The 24,168-nt window shown below is 39.4% G+C and overlaps 1 protein-coding gene across 2 annotated transcripts in view; it reads left to right on the forward strand.

Annotated features, from left to right (window-relative positions):
* Positions 1-24,168, forward strand: part of LOC149257217 (plasma membrane fusion protein) — a 205,739-nt gene that overhangs the window by 41,908 nt on the left and 139,663 nt on the right. The gene's annotated exons all lie outside the window — the stretch shown is intronic.

Below are 24,168 nucleotides of genomic sequence, written 5' to 3' on the forward strand. Positions count from 1 at the left end.
CCCGAATTGTAGAACATTTAGACAATTCCTTTATGAAAAATATGAAGTAATCAACCTAAATCAAGAACTTGTTCACTCATACCATACTGCAATAAAGGGGACATCTTTCATAAAATAATGCATCTACAACCAATCTTAGTTAAGATATTAAGCATATGGATACATTTGCAGTATTTAGATGAGAAAATATAATAGGAGATCAATCACGACACTTTCAATAGGAACAACATCACCGGTCTTTCCAGCCCTTCATTAACAAACTTGATGCACGAATCTGGCATAGAACTTCAGCAGTAAAGCTCCAAAACAAGTGACAAATTGTTCCTACAATAACCAATCAAATATCTCAAGTGTTTCTCCAAAGCAATGTTTTAAAGCTCGGACTTGACGTTGGAATAGGCTGAGGATCAACTCAAACATGGACTTAGACTTGGCCATGACTTGGACTGGTTTGAATTTAATGACTCAGTTTACTAAAAAATACATAATATATATAAATTTTAATGAAAAAAGTGTGTGATGTTTAGAGGAGAGTGGATGATGCAGGGTTATTTATGTCCTAGAGCCTAGTAGGACCACTATTGATTGAACAATGATACATTACTTACAGAGCAGCAATTGTACTCTGGTGTGTTTCAGTGAGTTCATGATGTATGCAGAGATATATCACGGACACACACACTTTCCCAAACCATCTTTCCAGTGGTTTCTTTCATCATGGTCTCATCTATCCACAAAGCATGCCTATTCTTACTATCCCATGACTTATTATCTCCCACAACCTTTTTAATGATAGTCATAAGTGTTGAAATATGTAGCTATGGTCGGTCTTCATAATATTCAGTTGTACTTGTAATGATGAAATATGAATTATATTTGTAAAAGAAACTTTATATGAAGCATGTTATTCATGCTTGCAAGAAAAATAAAATATTTATTTGATTTTATATTCAAAAGGAAATTTTTGAATTTTGAAATTATGATTTTCCCTCCACAAGAAGACCAAGTTGGCCCTCCTCTTGCACAAGTCGGCTCAGTCCCTTATGGCACCCATTCGACCCTCAAGAAAGGCTATAAATATAAGCGACTTGTCTCCCTCAAGGCACTTCGTGTTGATTTTGGGTAGCATTGGATGTGCTCCAGCTCTGAAATTTTGTGGAGGGGCTAGAACGCATGAGATCTCCAAGACCCAGAGATCCTTTGGTGAAATTCCACCCAGATTGTATTTTATTAGAATAATTAACATTTTTAATGGGATTCCTAAGTCGAGACTTAGGAAAATAAAAATATTAATGGGTACTGTTGACCAGTACCGGTCAACTACCCATGCAGTACCACCGCCCCCCCCTTTTTTCTTTGCAAAAAGGGGCAGCACCTGATCAGCGTGTCCGTGCCATCCTGCAGTCATCAGCAGCTTAATCATTTTGATTGTCAACCCAGTCTGCATATATGAATTGTAAATAATCTTAGCAGACATGAGTCATGTATGTAAATTGCCTAGGTGGACCTAACTTTCTAATGATAATCTACGTCCCGGAAGGTTTTTCGTCTCACCGATCTACGATCGGCAGAGTTTTCCTTCAGCCTGACCCCAAAGCCGGGATTGATTTTGTCATTCGAATTTTAGGAGAATCCTAGTGTGTTAATCTGCTAGATTATAGTTTTGTCGCAGAAACTGGGTGGTTTATGAGGGTCTATGTTAAGTGGGTTTGTCCCCTTAAGATGTAAATTGTAAAAGTCATGATGTAATGTGTCTTGAGGGTTGAAAAATGTTTTAAATCCCCTCATGAGTCCTAAGTCCTAGGTCCTAGGTGATGTTTCCGAAGGCTTAGTTCGATGATCCATTTAATAAAATAATAAAATAATAAAAAATTAAAAAATTAAAAAATTATAAAAAAATCATAAAATAGAGCAAAAACCCTAAAATAATAAAATAATAATATTTTAAGTGAATGCATGCAAAATATTATTTTTTAATAATTCAACGGATGAGATTAAGAGATGTCTTGATCTCCATCGACGGTCGAGATCATTTCGACATGGATCACTCGAACTAGCCGTTGGGATCATTTCCTTTAAGTAGGGTGCTAGGGGTCATTTTCAGAAAAATGGGAATCTGATCTGTGAGTCTGATACTGAAGAAGCTCTCTTGTAAATCTGTTTCTGGTTAATAAAAGAAGACTTTGGGGTCCATATCTTGCTGGTGTTACTCTCTTGAAATGCTGTGAGATTGTTTAATTTTCTGCATATTTTCTTTTCAGCCATTAATAATAGCTTTTTGTAGAGTATTGTGAGCACAGGTATCTTGTTCACTTGCTAGGGTTTGAGTGTTGTTAGGGTTTCTGAAGTAATGGCAGGTATCTCCATTACTTTTTGAGATCTAGCAGCATTTTTGCCCTCTTTACTGATGGTTGTTTTGAGCTGTGCAGAAAACCCTTTCTGAAGGAAATTTGTGGGCGTTTGGGGAAGTTCTCGGCTGAACCAGCCAACTCCCGCAAGCATTTTTTGCTGAGCCCAATTGGATTTGATCCTGGGTCTATCATTGAGTTTATTTTTTAAGTTTACATGAGAGATTTTCTGAAGTTCTTCATAGTGAAAACCTTAAATTTTTATTTCTTTAAAATATTTCCGTGCTTATGGCTGAATCTGGCTATTAAGGGGCCAAATCTGTAAATTAATTAGCTGTTCTAGGGTTTCAAATTTCAAGATTTTGCTTTGTACAGTTTTGATTAGGGTTCTCAGTTTTCTTGTATCTACAGGTAGCTCATCGGTCTAAAACAGTGGCGCATGTGTACGTAGGCATAAGGTAAGAAATCTGTCTAGACCAAAATTGCTCCAATGTGCTCAATCGCAGAACAAGGAGAGGTTTCAGTCAATCAGTTGTCAGATCGGTGTAATACTGGGCATCAAGCCGCCTGCAAACCCTGCCGATGTGGAGTTAAGCGTTACATCTATCGATGTGGGCATCTTACGTGGGAATAACAGTTGGCAGCTTCAAAAGAATCGATTCAAATACGCTGTCCATCTGCAAGCATAGTTTCTTTCTGCATATTCATTGAGAATCTTCAGCGTGGGTGAAGAAAATATGTGGATCTGCAAACGATTTCTCTCTGCCATCGAGCACAATCAGCCAGCAGAATCGAAGCGCATATTTTCATGAACGAATTATCTCAGGTTGCTGAATATCTTGCATTTACCATCGACTGGGGCAATCTGCGGCTCAGTTTTTCCTTCGACCCTGCACATCGTATCACTGTATTGCATCCACGTCCCTCAAGAGATCAATTAGAAAGCGCCACCGTCATTGGCCCTCACGACAGAGAACTGTTCACTCAGCGGTTTTCAGCATCTGCGTATTCCCTTGATCTCATCATCGATTGAAAGACCAGGAAACGTGTCGGCATGATCACGCTCAGCTTCAATGATTCACAGCTTCATTCTCGAACAGGTAGCCTCTGCGTATCGTAGCGTTTTCCCTTGGATTGTATGCGGTGAGTATGCGTGAGACTGTTCATCGTCCTTCTGCCTGAAGTTTTATTTGCGTGTGCGGGCAAGTGAATTCACATTTTGGTTTACATGGTTATTTTTTACAGCTGTTCGATGCGTTTTGATTCATGTTAATAGCGTGGTTTTTAGATTAGGGTTTTCATATCGTTTTAGTTTTGTTTTTATTTTATGTTAGATTTCAAATCGTGTTTTATTTTAGACTTTGATTTTTTATATGTATGTAAAAGGGTTCTGCATAGTTACGTATTCTTTTAGATTTTAATTCTTTTTAGTTTCTTTTTGTTAATTTTAAATTCATAAAAAATCAAAAATATTTATGTTTTAGACTTAGGTTTTTATTAACTTTTGTTTATTAGTTTATTTAGATTCTAAGTTTAATGTTTAATAAGTTTTTTTTTTTAGATTTTTTTTTCATTTAAAAAAAAAAAAAAAATAAATAAAAAGATTTTAGGCTTAGTTTTATTTTTTAGTTTTAGATTAATTTTTAGATTTCATTTTTTTTAACTTTTGTTTTAAAAAAAAAAAAAAAAAAAAATTCGAAAAAAGTATAAAAAATTTGTGGAAAATTTTCTTCGTCAGATCCAGTTATTTTCGGGAATTATCATCTTTCATGCTGAGATCTAAAATTTTCAAGTCGAGATGCGAATATGATGTCTGGTTAATGATTTACGATTCTCTTGGTGGTTTTAAGCATTTATCTTCTCAAAATTCTCAGTTGCTGGATATCGTTTTGGTTATGTGATTTAGCTGATACCTTTTGATGACAAATGATTGCTGTTCACGGTTTATTTTTCTATATCATCTAACAAGTAATCATTTTAACAACAATCTCTTAAGGCACTGGTCTGCTAAATTAATCAAATCCATCTAGTGCTTTTCATATCGTGTCTCGTGTCTCCCAACCAACTGGTCAACAGTTGGTCTTCATCATCTCATAGGGTCTACCCCCCTTAGCCGCGGGAGGCAGGCTTAAACGGAGGGATCGGGGATCAGAGTGACAGCCCCCGGTCTGAGGGTTGTCGTGTCAATCCGCGCGACAACATTTTTTGGCGCCATTGCCGGGGAAATTGTTTTCTTGGCGTTTCAACGACAATCTTCCTTCTCATTTTTATCTTTTCATCTGGCCTGGCAACGCCAACATTTTTTGGCGCCGTTGCCGGGGACAGAGTTTTTCTGTTCCTGGAAGTTTCATCGACATTCACCTTCTCATCTTTCTCATCTCTCATTTTGAGCTGGCAAATTCAACCTTTTGGGTTATCATTTGGATCTTTTATTGCCTTATTTTTCGCCATATCAGTAGCATCTCTTCGGTTTGTTTCTTGTTTGGGTGGCGACTCCACTTTCTCATTTTTCCCAGACAAGAAGCTTTCCTCATATCTGCTTGTGGTTACTTTTTGGATCCTAGAATCAGATTCATTGTTCAAGTGGCGACTCCACTTCTTTCATCTCTTAATTTTCTTGAGCAGAAATCTCTTTCTATCATCCATTTGATCCCTTATTGTTCATCATGGATTATTCATGTAAACCATGTCATTTTACTGATAATCTCCATGATCTTCCGAAAGAGGCCATTTCTAAATTATTTAAGTTCTCGGGTGGTGATTCGGTCGCTGTTAGACAGCATTTAAACAGGTTTACTTGTGTAATGATCATATATTGTAGACTTCCTCAATATAATCATGAAGATTTCAAGATGCGTCTATTTGTCCATTCTTTAGAGGGTGATGCCTTGAATTGGTTTATAATTTTCCTAATGATTTTTTCACTTCTTTACAAGACATTCTCAATGCTTTTAAAGATAGATATGATAGTCCAAATAGCTTGCCTTCTACCTCTAAAATTGTGCAAAAGAAAGAAAGTAATCTTGTAAAAAATCCAGCTGTTGAAGAAAGTTTTCAAGATCAGAATGTGTCATCCACCGGAAATATCGCAGACCAAGTTCATGATAGTGAAAAATCAGGGATAAATGACAATGAAAAGGAAGAACAAAAGCAAATTATACGAGATCTAATGATGCTAGTGAAAAATATGGAAAGCAATCAAACTAGTTATATCAATGATGTAAGAACTTTATGCACCCATCTGGAGAAACGTAATAGGGAGATGGAGGTCACGCAAAATCAGCATGCTAAAGAAATTGAGGCCATAAAAACTAAATATGAAACAGAAATTAGAAGCATGCAAAGCAAGATGTCAGGCTTAGAAGAAAATATGATGACCATGAAAGCTGATCATGATAGGGAAATCGATTCTATGCAAAACAAGTTGTTAACTATGGACGAAGAAATGACTATCATGACATTCGATCATAATAATCAGTTGGCCACCATGCAAGCAAATCATAGAGAAGAAATAAACTCCATGCAGCATTGCTTGATGGACATAAAGGAAAAGAATGATAAAGTAATAAAAGACATGGAAGAACATCATGCCAGACAAATCAGTGATATAAAGGTTCAACACTCTAGTCAGATGGATGCCATTAGAATACAAGTTCAAAGGTTTCAGCAATTGGAAGATAAGAGAAACCAGGGAACATCAACAGATCCAGAGCCTTCTCATTTGTTACAACAAGTTCCATCTTATTATGAGAAGGTTATTGATTCGATTGAAAGATGGTTAATTGAAGGAGATCCAGATAGACTTAAAAATGATAAAGATCAGATACAAGATGAAGAAAGACATAGCACGCATATCTTACATACTTCATCTGATAGTTTTGAAACAGAAAGTTCCGTGTCATCAGTCATACAACCAGCCAGAAAGAAAAAGCGCAAGAGAAAGAAAATGAGAAGAAGATTTGACGCATCAGATGGCCGCGAGCAGCTTGATTTTCGGATAGGAAAAAGTCCTACCATATGCAAAATTGGACATGGCACATTCGACAAGCAGCCGACAGATTTGCCTAAAAGCAGGCAAATGCTCAGTATGCACTTTATTGAACACATGTGATGCCATGGGGCATCTTTTGTATCGTATTTCTAACCCTACTCCTTGTTTTTCCGCATTTTTATTTCTGATTTAGATAGTCAATAAATGAAGAGCTTTTATCTTTCCTGTGCTTAATGTTAGATGATGATTTTTGGATGGACGCTACTTATTTTTGTGTTGTATGGATGCAGATTCTGGATTCTCACATTCCTGCAAGCAGCAACGTGTCCCCAAGTAGAGCCAGATGTTGACCAGTACCGGTCAACTACCCATGCAGTACCCCCCCCTTTTTCTTTGCAAAAAGGGGCAGCACCTGATCAGCGTGTCCGTGCCATCCTGCAGTCATCAGCAGCTTAATCATTTTGATTGTAAACCCAATCTGCATATATGAATTGTAAATAATCTTAGCAGACATGAGTCATGTATGTAAATTGCCTAGGTGGACCTAACTTTCTAATGATAATCTACGTCCCGGAAGGTTTTTCGTCTCACCGATCTACGATCGGCAGAGTTTTCCTTCAGCCTGACCCCAAAGCCGGGATTGATTTTGTCATTCGAATTTTAGGAGAATCCTAGTGTGTTAATCTGCTAGATTATAGTTGTGTCGCAGAAACTGGGTGGTTTATGAGGGTCTATGTTAAGTGGGTTTGTCCCCTTAAGATGTAAATTGTAAAAGTCATGATGTAATGTGTCTTGAGGGTTGAAAAATGTTTTAAATCCCCTCATGAGTCCTAAGTCCTAGGTCCTAGGTGATGTTTCCGAAGGCTTAGTTCGATGATCCATTTAATAAAATAATAAAATAATAAAAAATTAAAAAATTAAAAAATTAAAAAATAATAAAAAAATCATAAAATAGAGCAAAAACCCTAAAATAATAAAATAATAATATTTTAAGTGAATGCATGCAAAATATTATTTTTTAATAATTCGACGGATGAGATTAAGAGATGTCTTGATCTCCATCGACGGTCGAGATCATTTCGACATGGATCACTCGAACTAGCCGTTGGGATCATTTCCTTTAAGTAGGGTGCTAGGGGTCATTTTCAGAAAAATGGGAATCTGATCTGTGAGTTTGATACTGAAGAAGCTCTCTTGTAAATCTGTTTCTGGTTAATAAAAGAAGACTTTGGGGTCCATATCTTGCTGGTGTTACTCTCTTGAAATGCTGTGAGATTGTTTAATTTTCTGCATATTTTCTTTTCAGCCATTAATAATAGCTTTTTGTAGAGTATTGTGAGCACAGGTATCTTGTTCACTTGCTAGGGTTTGAGTGTTGTTAGGGTTTCTGAAGTAATGGCAGGTATCTCCATTACTTTTTGAGATCTAGCAGCATTTTTGCCCTCTTTACTGATGGTTGTTTTGAGCTGTGCAGAAAACCCTTTCTGAAGGAAATTTGTGGGCGTTTGGGGAAGTTCTCGGCTGAACCAGCCAACTCCCGCAAGCATTTTTTGCTGAGCCCAGTTGGATTTGATCCTGGGTCTATCATTCAGTTTATTTTTTAAATTTTACATGAGAGATTTTCTGAAGTTCTTCACAGTGAAAACCTTAAATTTTTATTTCTTTAAAATATTTCCGTGCTTATTGCTGAATCTGGCTATTAAGGGGCCAAATCTGTAAATTAATTAGCTGTTCTAGGGTTTCAAATTTCAAGATTTTGCTTTGTACAGTTTTGATTAGGGTTCTCAGTTTTCTTGTATCTACAGGTAGCTCATCGGTCTAAAACAGTGGCGCATGTGTACGCAAGCATAAGGTAAGAAATCCGTCTAGACCAAAATTGCTCCAACGTGCTCAATCGCAGAACGAGGAGAGGTTTCAGTCAATCAGTTGTCAGATCGGTGTAATACTGGGCATCAAGCCGCCTGCAAACCCTGCGGATGTGGAGTTAAGCGTTACATCTATTGATGTGGGCATCTTACGTGGGAATAACAGTTGGCAGCTTCAAAAGAATCGATTCAAATACGCTGTCCATCTGCAAGCATAGTTTCTTTCTGCATATTCATTGAGAATCTTCAGCGTGGGTGAAGAAAATAGGTGGATCTGCAAACGATTTCTCTCTGCCATCGAGCACAGTCAGCCAGCAGAATCGAAGCGCATATTTTCATGAACGAATTATCTCAGGTTGCTGGATATCTTGCATTTACCATCGACTGGGGCAATCTGCGGCTCAGTTTTTCCTTCGACCCTGCACATCGTATCACTGTATTGCATCCACGTCGCTCAAGAGATCAATTAGAAAGCGCCACCGTCATTGGCCCTCACGACAGAGAACTGTTCACTCAGCGGTTTTCAGCATCTGCGTATTCCCTTGATCTCATCATCGATTGAAAGACCAAGAAACGTGTCGGCATGATCACGCTCAGTTTCAATGATTCACAGCTTCATCCTCGAACAGGTAGCCTCTGCGTACCGTAGCGTTTTCCCTTGGATTGTATGCGGTGAGTATGCGTGAGACTGTTGCATCGTCCTTCTGCCTGAAGTTTTATTTGCGTGTGCGGGCAAGTGAATTCACATTTTGGTTTACATGGTTATTTTTTACAGCTGTTCAATGCATTTTGATTCATGTTAATAGCGTGGTTTTTAGATTAGGGTTTTCATATCGTTTTAGTTTTGTTTTATTTTATGTTAGATTTCAAATCGTGTTTTATTTTAGACTTTGATTTTTTATATGTATGTAAAAGGGTTCTGCATAGTTACGTATTCTTTTAGATTTTAATTCTTTTTAGTTTCTTTTTGTTAATTTTAAATTCATAAAAGTCAAAAATATTTATGTTTTAGTCTTAGGTTTTTTTAGTTTATTTAGATTCTAAGTTTAATGTTTAAATAGTTTTTTTTTTTAGATTTTTTTTCATTTAAAAAAAAAATAAATAAATAAATAAAAAGATTTTAGGCTTAGTTTTATTTTTTAGTTTTAGATTAATTTTTAGATTTCATTTTTTTAAACTTTTGTTTTAAAAAAAAAAAAAAAAAAAAATTCGAAAAAAGTATAAAAAATTTGTGGAAAGTTTTCTTCGTCAGATCCAGTTATTTTCGGGAATTATCATCTTTCATGCTGAGATCTAAAATTTTCAAGTCGAGATGCAAATATGATGTCTGGTTAATGATTTACGATTCTCTTGGTGGTTTTAAGCATTTATCTTCTCAAAATTCTCAGTTGCTGGATATCGTTTTGGTTATGTGATTTAGCTGATACCTTTTGATGACAAATGATTGCTGTTCACGGTTTATTTTTCTATATCATCTAACAAGTAATCATTTTAACAACAATCTCTTAAGGCACTGGTCTGCTAAATTAATCAAATCCATCTAGTGCTTTTCATATCGTGTCTCGTGTCTCCCAACCAACTGGTCAACAGTTGGTCTTCATCATCTCATAGGGTCTACCCCCCTTAGCCGCGGGAGGCAGGCTTAAACGGAGGGATCGGGGATCAGAGTGACAGCCCCCGGTCTGAGGGTTGTCGTGTCAATCCGCGCGACAACAGGTACTAATGAAAATATGGGTGAGAAGCTTCTAAGATATGAGGATCAAGTCTAATTTAATCTTAGCCATTGATTAGAGACTTAATCTCGGTCGTTGATTCATCAACAGGAAAAGTATAAGAGGAGGCTTGAGGGTCAGTTGGAGATACATCAGGCAAATACTCAATAACCCGAGGGAAATTGATTCTCAAGGAGTAAGAATTCGATCTCAGAGGGAGAATTGCAGGGTGAAGGAAGAGGAGGGCATCAACATCAGTTAGAGACTGAGGAGGAGGTGACGCAAGTGTATCAAAGAGACAACGTAGAGGGAGAGCTCTGAGAGATAGCGCAACTAGGGATGCAGTCCTCATGCAGAGATGATGCAGAGGTGACGCAGTGAAGGCTAGAGGGTCTCTAGGGTGTTAGAATTTCTCCAAAGTGAGGAGGAAAATTATCTCAGGTGTTTTCTCAGAAGTTTCTCTATGTTCTGCAAAATCATTCCTTGTAAAGAGATTGTTGCTAAAGAATAATTAATAAACCCTCATCTGCTGCACCGGTTTTCCTACATTGGGTTTTTCCGGGGACGATTGTCCAAAAATAACTATGTTGATGTGATTGATTCTTGTGCTTGGATTTCTCTGTTCTTTTCTCTATCCTATTATGTAACAACCGCAGTAGAATTTACTTTGATGTTTACTGAAGGGTTTTGTAAATAACTTATTGTGGAAAATAAGTAGGAGAAATAAATCAGTTACTGTAGTAGAATTTCGTGTTTGGAATTTTCACACTTCAGATCTCTAACTCAAGTAATATGCCTCTGCCATCTATGAAGGTATACAAGGAGTCAAGTGTTGAAATATGTAACTAGGTTCGGTCTTCATAATGACATATGTAATCATGAGTTTATGTATTTGATGTAATGAGAAAAAATAAATTATTTTTGTTATGCTTGAGACATGGGTTTCATGATCAAGGAATTTTATTTTTGTAGATAAAGCTCCCATTGAGAGCTTCTATGGCTTGTCATGTGGTCTACAAGTTAAAAGAGTCTTTGTCATGTATGAGAGATCCTTCTTGGGCATGCTACATATTTATTTGAGTCATTGTAAGAGTCAAAAGATTCTATAAGACCTTGTCACAAGTACACAATCAAGTCGGTCCTCAAAAGAAATAAGTTGATTTATCAAAAGGACAAGTCGACCTATGGAAGATGTCATGTCGGCTTATTTGCATGGAGAGATCACTATATAAAGGAGTACTCGGTCTCACTTGAAAAGACAAACATCAAGCATTCGAAAAGAAGAAGGAAGTGCGAGGAAGGGGAAGAAAGGAGCCTCTCATCTAGTGAAGGGAAAGAGAAGAAGATCAAAGTATTTTGGCATTGTTTTTGGGTCATCTTCCTCACACGTGTGACTACTGTCTACAACTAGGGTTTCTACAGTTAGGTACTGCAGACCTCAAGGAAACCGAGATCTAGTCCAAGTAAAGGGTATATTTGCTAGCCGAAATCACAAGAAGAACTAAGAAGTATTCAAGACAAGCAAAGGAGAGAAGCCACTCAAATCTTCCCTAATCAACTCACACGTGTGGGATCTCTATAATTGTAGGTAGGTCAAAAATTACAAGTTTGTGAAAAGAGGCTAAAATTCTAGAGACGCTGAAATCAAAGGTGCAGAAGTCAGTTTGACTAGCATTGACTTGAAGAAGAAGAAGAGTAGTTCAAGGAAGCCTTGTGACTTGGTCTTGGAATTCATCAATTGAAGATTCGGTGGGTTTTCCTCTCAAGATTGGAGAGGTTTTGGCCCTCGCTAATTGCCTATATGTTGTGTCCTTTGTCTCATTGTTCTTTATGTTTTTTCTAGTTGTTTGATGAAGAGAACACATAATAATAAGTAAAGCAAATGAAGAAAAATTAAAAAAAATACATCACAACAGTTATCAAGCAAGAGAAATCATCTCATCTCATTGCCCTAGATTTCTTAACATGGTGTCGGAGCTAAGGTGACAAGTCAAGGAAGGGCAACTCATCAAAGAATAATCAAGGACCAAAGTACTAATAGATCATCAAAGGCATCGATCATCAAGAAGGGCCACTCACCCCAAGATCACCTTAAGGACAAGGATCACATCATCGTCGTGAAGGAAGTCAAAAACCTAGTTCATTCAAAGAAGGCATCTACACTTAAAGCATTCTTGGGAACCTCGCTCAATCATCACTTTGAAGAAGGAAAACTCAAAGACCCTATCTCCAAGAATGAACTACTTTCTGAAGCATCTTGAAGTCTACTCTTCTAAGGGAAGCAAGAACAAAGGCGTTGTCATCATCAAGGATTCAAGGTGATCTCCATTTCATTAGATCAAGGATCACTTTTTGAAGGAAGACATCTTAATCAAGAGGAAGTCATCTATTACCAATATCATCATTAAAGACAAGAAGGCAACAGGCTGAAGATATTGTCATCAAGGAGTATCTTCTCAAGTAAGTATATTTATGTCTACATTTGAATCTATCAAAATGTCTTTTTGCAAGGAAAGCAACAAATTGGTTGGGGCTTCCAACTTTCTTGCATAGAAGAAAAGGACAAATATGAATCTTATAGAAAATGAAGTTATGGAACATGTTAAGGGCTCAATCACTAAACCTCCAAAGGAAGAAGCTCAAGCACTTACAAAATTCATGAAAGGGGAAGTAAGGGCTCAAAGGATTCTCATAGAATCCATTAAGGATCCCCTCATTCCCTATGTATCAAAATTAGAAACTTCAAAAGAAATATATGACAAACTTGTAGAATTGTTCTTCGTAAGCATTGCAGGAGAAGTGATCTCGTTAAGACAACAACTCTACAAGATGAAGATATTGAAGGAAGAAGGAATAGGCTCATACTTTATGAGGGTGTTTGAAATAAGGGATCAACTGCAAGATTTGGGAGAAATAATGTCTGACAAGGAAATGACTACCATAGTGCTCAATGCACTACTGGAGGAATGGGGCAACTTCACATCCAACGTCTATGGGAAGAAGGAAGCTACTCCATTCAATGAACTATGGTCACTATGCAAGATAGAAGAAACTAGGTTGAAGGCAAAGAGTGATGTAGGATCAAGTGAGCAAGCTCAAGCATTTGCTGCCATGGCTAGAAGAAAAGGGAAGTTTGGGAAGCTTGGTCCTCAGAAAAAGAAGAACATGTCAAAGGTTCAATGCTATGGCTGTCTTGAATATGGGCACTACAAGAGTTTGACCACATACAACAGGAAATGTACCACAAAATGCAAAATATGGCCAAGACAATAAAATTTAGCACGTGGGCAAAAGCCAAACATAAGCTATACCCCTTATCATTATAGTCATCACCTTGGTTCCTAGGGCCCCTATGAGTGCCCTTTGCATCATTAAGGAACCCATGAATGTCCTAACCCTTGGTGGGCGACGAACTACCTGACCTTAATGGGGTAATCACTATTATATCTTACACTTCATGCTCTCATCCCTTTGAACCCCGAGCAGTAAAATGAAGAAAAATCAATAAAAGGAAAAAGACAAATGAAGAAGGGTGGAAAAACAAAGGTCGACGTAACTCATGTACCATGAGTGCTCCCTTCTTACATTCATTCACCCAAGGTGTGGGCCTTCTTCATCATTGCTACCCTTGTACCATGGCACGTGGTTTGGAGGCCCCCCTTTGCCCGCACTCTGTTCCATCATTATTTCACATGACACCTGCCATTTGATGGATGTACCATGGACCTGTCATTCCCTTAGAAGTTGAAACCACCTAATAGGGTCCTTCACTAACCACTCTTACCTAGGAAGGTAACACTAGTACCTGTTCAAAGCCCAAATTTGGAAGGGCATGCCGCTATGAAGTGTCCACTTCTGCCTTTGATTAGCAAGCTTATTTACTCAATTGCACTAGTGAATTATGGTATTGGAAGGTGAGGAGACGCATTGGATCTTATACATGATTGTAGGTGGGTGTTCATCTTGGACTTGGCCTCCCTATACGGGATCCAATCCCTCCAGAGGATCACAATGGCACTTCTAGGGTGAGCATTGAAAACCATGAGCCTCCAGCATTGCATAACATTGATTGTCGCGCCATGGGATTCTTCAGCACCACTACTTGCTTGCCCGTGCCCCATTTATACAGAGATGATGATGCACTTGGACCGCGTTGCCAAATCGACTACACATTGGCTCGAAACTTGGCAATTCATCGAGGACCCAAAGGAGTTTATGCCTTTCCTAGGGAGACATAGGAGAGCATGCATCATTTTCTAGCCCTCATTGATGGAGCATTGAATTGATTATGAGCTATTTGGAGACCCATGAGACCCATTTGGAGCCCACAGAGCCAAAATTGGGGTTTGGAGACATTTTGCAACATTTGGAGGGCATCCCCCTCTTACTCATCATTTTTGAGGCCCTCACCCTCATCCTTAGCACTTGAGGCCTGTTACCCACCATTTTGTGGGTGATATCCCTAGGAGAAAATTTTCTCCAAGATGGTCCTCAGCTGGTAGCCAACAACCCCTTGCAGCCATCAACTAGCTCGTTGCGCCATTTTTTCGCCACCTAAGTCAGCCATGTGGTCCCTCACCCATCTGTCATGATCGTATGTTTGAAGATGGGCCTCCCAAACCTAAAGGTATGCCTTGTCATTTGGTAATTGAGTATTGTAGTTTTCTTATCATGGACACTTTTGGGCATGGATTAATGGGGAAATTCAATTGAAAGAGTGGGCTAGGTCTGTGCTTCTGCCCCCAAGACCTCTTTTGGATGTTACCCTTGGATCTTAGTCCTATGGGATCTCTTTCACTGACCTTTGGGTTTTAGGGTGGTACTACATGGGAAACCCTGATTTTGGTTGCGTGGTCCCTCTCCCTCATCCACATATATCACTTCCGTTTTGCTCATTATAACCCCATTCATCATTCCTCCCACCTGGGTCCACATAGGATTAGCCTTCCCCTTCCCCTTGCCCACACCTTGGGTCGGGTCTGGAACAATGCCCTAGAGGTTGGTGCAGCTGAAAAGGAAATTAAAAGCATAACTGGCCACATTCAACAGGAAAATGTACCACAAAATGCAAAAGATGGCCGGGACAAACAAATTTAGCATGTGGGAAAAAGCCAATACATGAGCTCTACCCCATTATCATGGCCATCACCCTGGTTGCTACAAGCCCTAGATGAGCCTCCTTTATCATTTAGGAACCCATGATTGTCCCAACCCCTGGTAGGAAATGAACCGCCCTACCCTAAAGGGGGTATCCACTGCTATACCTTACACATCACACTCTTATCCCTTGAGCCCCGAGCAGTTAATCAAAGAAATATCATAAAAGGCAAAAGGCATATAAAGAAGGATGGAAAAATCAAGGTCAAGGCACCTCATGTACCATGATTTCTCCCTCCAATACATTATATACCCAAGTGTGGGCTTGCCTTTCGCTAGCTACCCTAGTACCCCAGCATGCGGCCCAGGGCTGCCCCTTTTCATTCCCTACTCCATTCATCTCTTTATCACATGTTGATTTTGGGTAGCATTGGATGTGCTCTAGCCTTGAAATTTGGTGGAGAAGCCAAGGCACATGAGATCACCAAGACCCAGAAATCGTTTGGAGAAATTCCACCCGGATGAGGAGTTATTGAAATAATTAATATTTTTAATGGGTCTTGTTGTCGCACAGAATTCTAGGCACCATGACAACGCTCAGATCGAGGGCTATCACCTTGATCCCCAATCTCTTTGTTTAAACTATCTCCCTACAACAGGCTAAGGGGGTACACCCTATGGAAAAAATGGAATGAAGAAGAACTAGTTGGGAACCAACCAGTTCGGGAGACACAGTGAGGCGATCAAGTACTTGATTAAGATTTAGCAAGACTTAGGATTTGATTAGATTTTAAACGATTAATACCAGTGCCTTATGGAGTCAACGATCTTGCTAGGGAAATGAAGACCAAGTAATCGATTAGCGACTGTTGCTTAGATGAACGACTATCTTGTATGAAATGCAGATCCTAAAACTAGTGTGAGATGCAGGAATCTTGGTTGATTTTAGTTAAATGCCTACTTAGATTTTGAATCCTTCAATCCTTTCTGTGTTGAGCCTGATTTCGTAGTAATTGGCAGAGAGAAGGTCAGGAGAAGCACACTAAGGTGTGATTAACGATACCTCTCCTGAACTTCTAACATACCCGGTGCCTCCGGCGCTGCAGAGAGCTGTGGCTCTGACGACTGCAAGGTCACCGTTTTAAGTACTATTAAAACAGGCTTCTCAAGAAAAGACGGATGGAGATCTATTTGTCTATCGACCAAGCTTATGTTTGGAAGTAAATTTTATTTATGCAAAACTAACTTATATGCAAATGCACCAGGAGATGAGATGAAGTTAGATTCGATGATGGGGAAACACTTGCTTTGCTAAAGCCCTTAATTACCCAAATGAGATATTCACTTTATTAGATGAAGACTTAAAAGATAAACTCTTGAAGATGTTACAATTAAAACACCAGCCTATTTCAAATCTTCTTGATACAATTTAGCTCAAAGAGAACAAAAACTACTTTCCAATTCAATATCAATGTCAAAAAATGCTCAAAAGTATGCTTAACTTAGGAAACAAAGATATCCGATCTATTATAATTCCACAACAAGATTCTTTAACAATCACTTGAAAACATTTGCAAAATGTCTAGCATGTAACGAGCATTAAATAATCCAAGCAATGACGATAGGTAGATGCGAGATATTGAACAGATGCACAATGTCTTAGCAATTAAATTTTAAGAGATTCAAATACTTTAAACAACCACAAAATTTAAATGCTAACCAATTTAGATCCTAGAATTAAAAGATTTATGCTTAATGACCCAAATCTAGGAAAATTTACCACTTTCCTATAGTGAATCTTTAGATGCAAAAAATTTAAGTGTGTTTAGCTATAGAGAAATGAATGTTAATACCACAAAAGTTTTCTTTAGATTTTTTTCCCCTAGCACAAAAGGCACCAGGAAGGTATTTTAAAATTGACGAGTTAATTAGTCCTTTAAGAAAACTTTTCGATGTGCTAAGCAAGGCTAAATGTGACCAAAATAAATCGAAAAAGGTTTAATAATTTTTAAAAAATTTTAATGGGCCAGAGGCCAAATAAAAAATTTAAAACCTTTAAATGTGAAATTTATTTGGATTTAAAACTTTAGGATATCTCAAAATCACATTAAAAATGAAAATGAAGCCCCTCTTTTTTTATTAACCCTCTTTTTAAAAAAAAAATTTAGGACTTTTTTTAAATTTTTAGGATTTTAATTTTTTAAATGTTTTTAGATTTTTTAATGTAAAATTTGAAATCATAAAAAAAAGTGGAATAAAAACTAAATCGAAATTTATATTTTTTATTTTAAAATCTTAATGAAATCTAACTAAAGCAAATAATGAAATTTTTTAAAAAAGGAAATATTAAAATCTAAAAATAACCCTAATCGAATATGCAAAAAAAAAAAAAAAGAGAAATAACTAAATTAAAATCAGACCTTTGAATATTTTTATGTTTTAGATATCAAACCTAATCTAAAAAAATAAAAATAAAAACAAAAACATGCCACACTTAAACCTACGTATCTAACCAAATGGAAACCTCATACATAACAAAAATACAAAAAAGAAATCGAACGTATGTTCTTGTTGACTGCAGGTTCGCGGAAGGGTTCGACGACAGGAGCTTGGAGCTATAGCGAGAGGAGGGAAGAAGAATGTTGGAGCAGAGGACTGGCTACTGCAGGTTAGACGAAGGGAGCTTCTACAATGGGGAAGAAAACGTGTAGCGAAGGTTGAGTTGTTACAGCTGCGCGGAAGGAAGTGGGATCATAGAGGATGCAGGTCAGATGGGGCGGCGTGGATGGACAGGGGCGCAGCTGAAGGAGCTCGGAGGGGATTTGGCAGCGCAGATCTGGAGGAAGGAACAGCGGACAGAAAGATATGGGAATGAGGGATGGCGTGGAGGTCAAGGGTATAGGTGTTTGTTGTATGCGTTTGCAGGTTGAGGGTATGGACAACGAGCAGCGGATGAGGATCTATGCAGGCTAGGAGGGACCAAAGCAGCGAATGGAGGGAAGAGAAACCACATGGAGGTTAGGCAGCAATGGGCAACGTACAGTATGAGAATAAGTTTGGGAAAGAGAGAAATTCACGCGGGTTTTGGCAGGCAATAAAGATTTTTTTCGAAAAATCTCCTAGAGGAGAAAATCACGCAGCCAGAGACGAATAAACCCAGCCAGCAGAAAAATCCAAAAATCTTCTTTTGAAAACTCCAAGCAGCAGAAACGATTTAAAAAAACAATTTCAAAAAGCCCTAGGAAGACAGCCCAATAAAACCCAAAAATTTCCAGATTAATTTGATATGTTTTGATTTCAGATTTATAATCGAAGCCCCTTCCAGATTTAAAATTTTTTAAGAAACCCTTGGACTGCAAATAATGACCTTGCAAACGCTGGTTTTGAGGCCAGATCTTACCCTCCGGGCCTAGATTTGGCTTCAAAATCAAACTTTACCTTCATATCAAAAGCTGGTTTTGAGGCCAGATCTTACCCTCCAGGGCCTAGATTTGGCTTCAAAATCAAACTTCACCTTCAGATCTGCAACCTGTACCTGAAAAACACAAACACCCAAAACCCAGATATACAAAAAAATGAAACCCCAGAAACCCTAGTTAGAGAAAATAAAAAATAAAATTACAGATCTATGCATAGGGACAACAGATCTATTAGATCTGGCGAGTGTGAGTCCAACTCCGCTCCTTGATCTGATAATCTAAGGCTCTTAAACGCCAAATTTATCAATTTAGTATAGAGGCACTGTGTAGCCTCTGGAACCCTCTGCGTCACTCCAGCTGCTCTCTGCGTGGATGATGCAATCCCTCTGGCCTCTGCGCTGTCTCTGCTGGGCTTTGCGTGGCCTGCTCTGGCTACTGCTCTTTTGGCACTATCTCGGCCTCTCTGTCCAGTATTCACTGCCTCTCGTTGCCGATCACTAATTCGACTTTGCTTAGCAACCCTGATCTAGCAAATTGAATGACTGATCATTCTGGTGTATCCTCCAATTCACCCTCGAGCCTCCTCTTATACTTTTCTCATTGGTCCTTCAACGGCCGAGATTAAATCTCTAATCAACGACTAAGATTAGATTTGGCTTGATCCATGACTTTTGGAACCTTCTAACCCAGTTTTATATTAATACCCATTAATATTTTATTTTTCCTAAGTCTAATTCACCCTCGAGCCTCCTCTTATACTTTTCTCATTGGTCCTTCAACGGCCGAGATTAAATCTCTAATCAACGACTAAGATTAGATTTGGCTTGATCCATGACTTTTGGAACCTTCTAACCCAGTTTTATATTAATACCCATTAATATTTTATTTTTCCTAAGTTTAGACTTAGGAACTCCATTAAAAATATTAATTATTTTAATATCTCCCAAACCGGGTACAATCTGTCCAAACCATTTCTAGGTCTTGGAGATCTCATGTGCTTTAGCCTCTCCACCAGTTTTCATGGTTAGAGCACATCCGATGCTACTCCAAATCAATAGTATATTCAGAAGGGGACATGTACTCGATAGATTTTGAGATGTAATGGATTTGTGTCCTCCTTGAACACTTGATGGCTTGCCTTCCTAGGATCTTGATGTTATTCAAGTTGCCTTCTTCAAGTGGACTTTCTTGATGATGAGATTTGCTTGATGACTTGTAGCTTGGTGTAGGTCCTGCTTTAATTTGTTCTTCTTTGTAGGTGCCTTTATGTAAGGCTCTTCTTCTAGCTTTGTAGACCTCCTTGATGAATGATGGATTGTAGACCCTTCTTGTCCTTGAAGTGATTGAGACTTCTAGGCTTGATGCTTCAACTTTGTAAATGCTTCTCCTTGATGAGTGTTCTTGAGTTTCCCTTTCCTTGATGTGTCACCTTAGCTCCGATACCATGTTGAAGAATCTAGGGCAAAGTAGTGTAGTGTGATTCTTCGTTACTTGAGAACAATTTTTGGACTCTTTTTGCTTTTTCTAGTTAGCTTAATCTTCTTCTTCTTATTATTAATGCATGTGTGTGTACTTCATCAAACGACTACCAAAACATAAGAACAAGAACACAAGATGTTGGCTCTCTGCCAAGGCCAAAACCTCTCTTCTCTTGAGAGGAAAACCCTTAAGTGAATTTCTCTTATTGAAGCTTCTATTGATCAATGCCAAACCCTAGACCCCTGACAAGAGTATTCTCCAAGCACAAGTCAAATCCTTCCTTCTTTCTGCACCTTATTCCCTGGTACTTCTTCCGGCACTTTGGTCTTTGGCACTTCATCCTCCTTCTTCCGACACTTTGTTCTCTTACTATGATTCTTGTCTAGAGATAAACCTTCCTTGAGTGAGTCTTCTAGATGAGATGTTCCTCTTCTATCCCTTGCTCAAGTATCCTTCAATTTTGACCAACCGAGATCCTTCTTGAATGTATGACTGTTCTGCTATTCTGCTGCCCTAGTTTCTCGCACGTGTGGAGAGTATTGCTAGGTGGTATATGCCCTTCTCCTTCGCTTGAGTGTCTTTCTTCCACGCTGGAGGAGGAGGCCTTGTAGGCCTAGTTTTAGCCCAAACGAAGGTAGGTGAGTGTCTATAGATTGCTGCTGTCCTAGCCGCAGGGACAACCCTCAAATTTCCTCACACGTGTGACTATAGCAGCCCTAAAACAGACTTCTAGACTTCGGTGGTGTACCCTTTCTCTTCGCTGCCTTTGGAGACCCTCTTACTTCGTTCTTTCTTGCCTTTCCCTTCGCAGATTTCAGAGCTGAGTTGATGCATTGTATTGGAGTGGACAACCTCTATAAATAGAGGTTTGTCCCTCCATTTAGGCTGACTAGTCATCTGTTTGTAGGCTGACTTTAAGGGCAGATTGGATGCTGATTTGTTGCACAGAATGCGGATAGTTTCCATGGTGGTGTAGTATGCTTGAAGGGTCTTCTTGAAGGTGCCATTCCATAGGAGTACACTTGAATTTGCTTGGAGGTTTTTCCCTTCGACTTTAATATATATTTATACATGGTGTAACATGCCCTTAAGGCCTTTAATATTTTCTCTTGACTATTTGACACACCTATACCACTTTGACATGTGCTAGACCTACTTCAGTAAGCAAGAAACTCATTGACATATATAATAAAAATAATATTTCTTTTCTTGAATAAGTATAAATATCAAAAGTACATTTATGAAGACCGAATCGAGATACACTTCCTTCAACATGTTCTTGGGTCTAGGGACCACATCCTAGACATCATTCTTCATAATCGGCTCATACTCTTCGTTCATTGCATCCTTCCAAACTTGGTGCTTTACAGCTTCTTCAAATATGCAAGGTTTAGATTGAACAATGGTGCTCATTGCAATTAAGTACCATTGGTATCTATTTGGCTTCTTACTTTCACGAAATGTCCCCCTAGGTGCAACATGTCTCCTTTTTGAGGAGAGTGACTCATGAGGGGGTGGATCATTAGGAATCCCTACTGCGTTATCTGGCTTATTATCTCCTACTCGTTCATTCCATTAACAAGTTATTTATTAACATAAATATTGAAATAAACACAAATGCAACCTTCACACATATACAGATCAACAACTGAAATAACTGAGACAATCACACAAGGGACACCGTTATTTTTCGACAATCGTCCCCGGAAAAACCCAATGCGGGAAAACTGGTGCAGCAGATATGACGGTTTTATTATGCAGTTTCTAAATACAACTAAGGTGCCAGAAATGGCTCACCCTTCAGAGATTTTCCTTGGTAGAAGTACCTCTCTTTGGAGATAGATATTCCGGTTGATGAGCAACCGGATGATTGATCCCATAACAACTTTGACAGTTCCTTAGTTGGACAGCGAAAGTTGCTCCAAGCTTCCTTTTGGCACTGCATCACCTTCTACGGCTCTGTGTCGGCCTCTCAGCTCCCAGTCTGCCCCACAAAAGTTCCTCAACATTGCCTCTTCAGCCCAGCGTCAGCTCTAAAGCCCTTAACGCTCTCTGCGTCAGCTTCTGCTGCCTCTATGTTAGCCTTCCAAGGCTCTACGTTGTCTCTCCGGCACTTTCTTTACCTCTCTGATATGTATTCTCGGCCTTCTCCCGAATTGCCCCTCGCTGCAATAGATTGCTAACTCGATTTCTCAGCAAACCCTGCCCCAGAAAATCGAATTCTTGATCAACTTGGTGTGTCTCGAACTGACCCTCAAGCCTCCTCTTATACTTTTCCTGTTGACGATTCAACGACCGAGATCAAGTCCCTAATCAATGACTAAGATTAGATTTGGCTTGATCCTCGTTATTTAGAACTTTCTTACCCATATTATATTAATACACATTAATATTTTAATTTTCCTAAGTTTATACGTAGGAATCCCATTAAAAATATTAATTATTTTAATATCTCTCCATTTGGGTGGAATTTTCCCAAACTATTTCTGGGTCTTGGAGATCTCATGTGCCTTAGCCTCTCCACCAATTTTCATGGCTAGAGCACATCCAATGCTACCAAAGCTCAACACTCCCTCTTAGCGAGGAATGTGCTCTAGTAATGCTTCACCATTGAAAAGTCACACTGATCTTCCGAATCAATACTTGTGTCGATGCTTGGCCTGCTACCTCACATCCCCTGCACTGCTGCTCCCTGTACTGTTGCCCATGACACTGCCACTGCCACTGCCACTGTACATCTGTACTGCAGCTCCCCCGCTCAACATGCTACCCATGCTGCCCCTAGCATTGCCACTGCTAACTGCTGCACTGCAACTCAGTTACTGAGAAGTAAGTAACTGTCTTCTCCCAAATACTGACATCCCGGTCTAGTCTGGAAGCCTCGTGATGTTGAAGTTGCTTCTGCTGCTATCCTATGCTCTCTCTGCTGCCACTACGTTGTTGCATACACCTATGTGCCTCTTGCACTGCTGCAACCTCTACTGCGTTGCCTCAGATTTCTACACCTAAGCACTGCCTTGCTGCTCCACTACACTTTGCTCTACCCGACCCATGTCATCATGTTATTGTCGTTAAGGGCTCCCGTAGCTGGATATGATCCAAGAGTTTGGGCACCTCAAGGATCCTGCCCCTAGTATGTAGTCCTCCTAACTACAACTCGATGTCTCCCCACCTCTTCTCTAGAGGTGCATGAGCACTCATGGCACAATCGTCATCAGTCTCGACCTCTTTCTCCGCCTTAGCTGGAGCTGCCTTTGAATTGGAAGCCTCTCCCTTGTTTTTCTTCCTGGGACACTGGGATGCATAATGTCCCAACTCCCCACAATGGAAGCACTTAACCTTGGAGATGTCCTTCTTCTTCCTCTTCCCTTGTTGTCCCGCAGATGCTAGAGCCGCATCCTCCTCCTCCTCTTTCTTGATTCGACCTCCCTTGCCACTACTCCTCGCCTTGGTCATCCTCCTGATCTCTTCCTGGCAAAGAGCTGCCCACATCTCCTCCCAACCGGGAAGAGTAGCCCTGCCCAAAATACTTTGGAGAAATGTCTCCTAGTCCTCGAATACAACATTCAAGGCAGTCCTGACCATAAATTCTAGATCCGGTGTAGACCCCATGGAGGTAAGCTGGTTGCGAATCTCCTGCAACCTGAGAAGGAATGGATCTATATGCTCTCCCTTTTGCATCTGATTCTCCAATAGCATCTTCTGTTGCACAAAAGAACCCTGGTATAAGGTGGTCAGGGTGTCCCACATCTCCTTTGTTGTGTTCTTCCGAGCAATATGTGGTATGACATGATCTTTGACCCCGTCTAGGATCATCCACTTCGCCCTTGCCATTGCATCCTCATACTTCTCGTTCTCAGTTGGGTCAACTGGGATAGCCACAGTTTTCAAGGCATAGTCCTTGATGTGATGTCGATCCAGGACTGCCAGGATCCTGGCCTTCCAGATGACAAAGTTGGAAGCCCCATCCAACCTATCCTGATCCCTTAGTCCGTTCATTGCCATTTCAGCTCCTCTTCTGGACTCCCTCTGAGTTTCGACTTCCCTCCTGGAAATCTTCCTCTAAGTCCTGATTTCCCTTTTGGAAATCCTCTGGCCAACTGTTGAACTCCTCCACTCTAATCCTCCTTGCAACTGCAACTCGGATCTAGATTCCTTGGCTAGAAATCCATTGAATTAGTGACTCCCTGTACCTTTGTTCCACCTCCTTAGACACTGTTCTGCTTCGACAGAAGCAATGTCCCACTAGCTCCTCAA

The sequence above is a fragment of the Pinus tabuliformis genome, chromosome 6, assembly GCF_031772625.1.
Source record: "Pinus tabuliformis cultivar Carrire ecotype Pingquan chromosome 6, CPIR1, whole genome shotgun sequence".
NCBI classification, from domain to species: Eukaryota; Viridiplantae; Streptophyta; class Pinopsida; order Pinales; family Pinaceae; genus Pinus; species Pinus tabuliformis.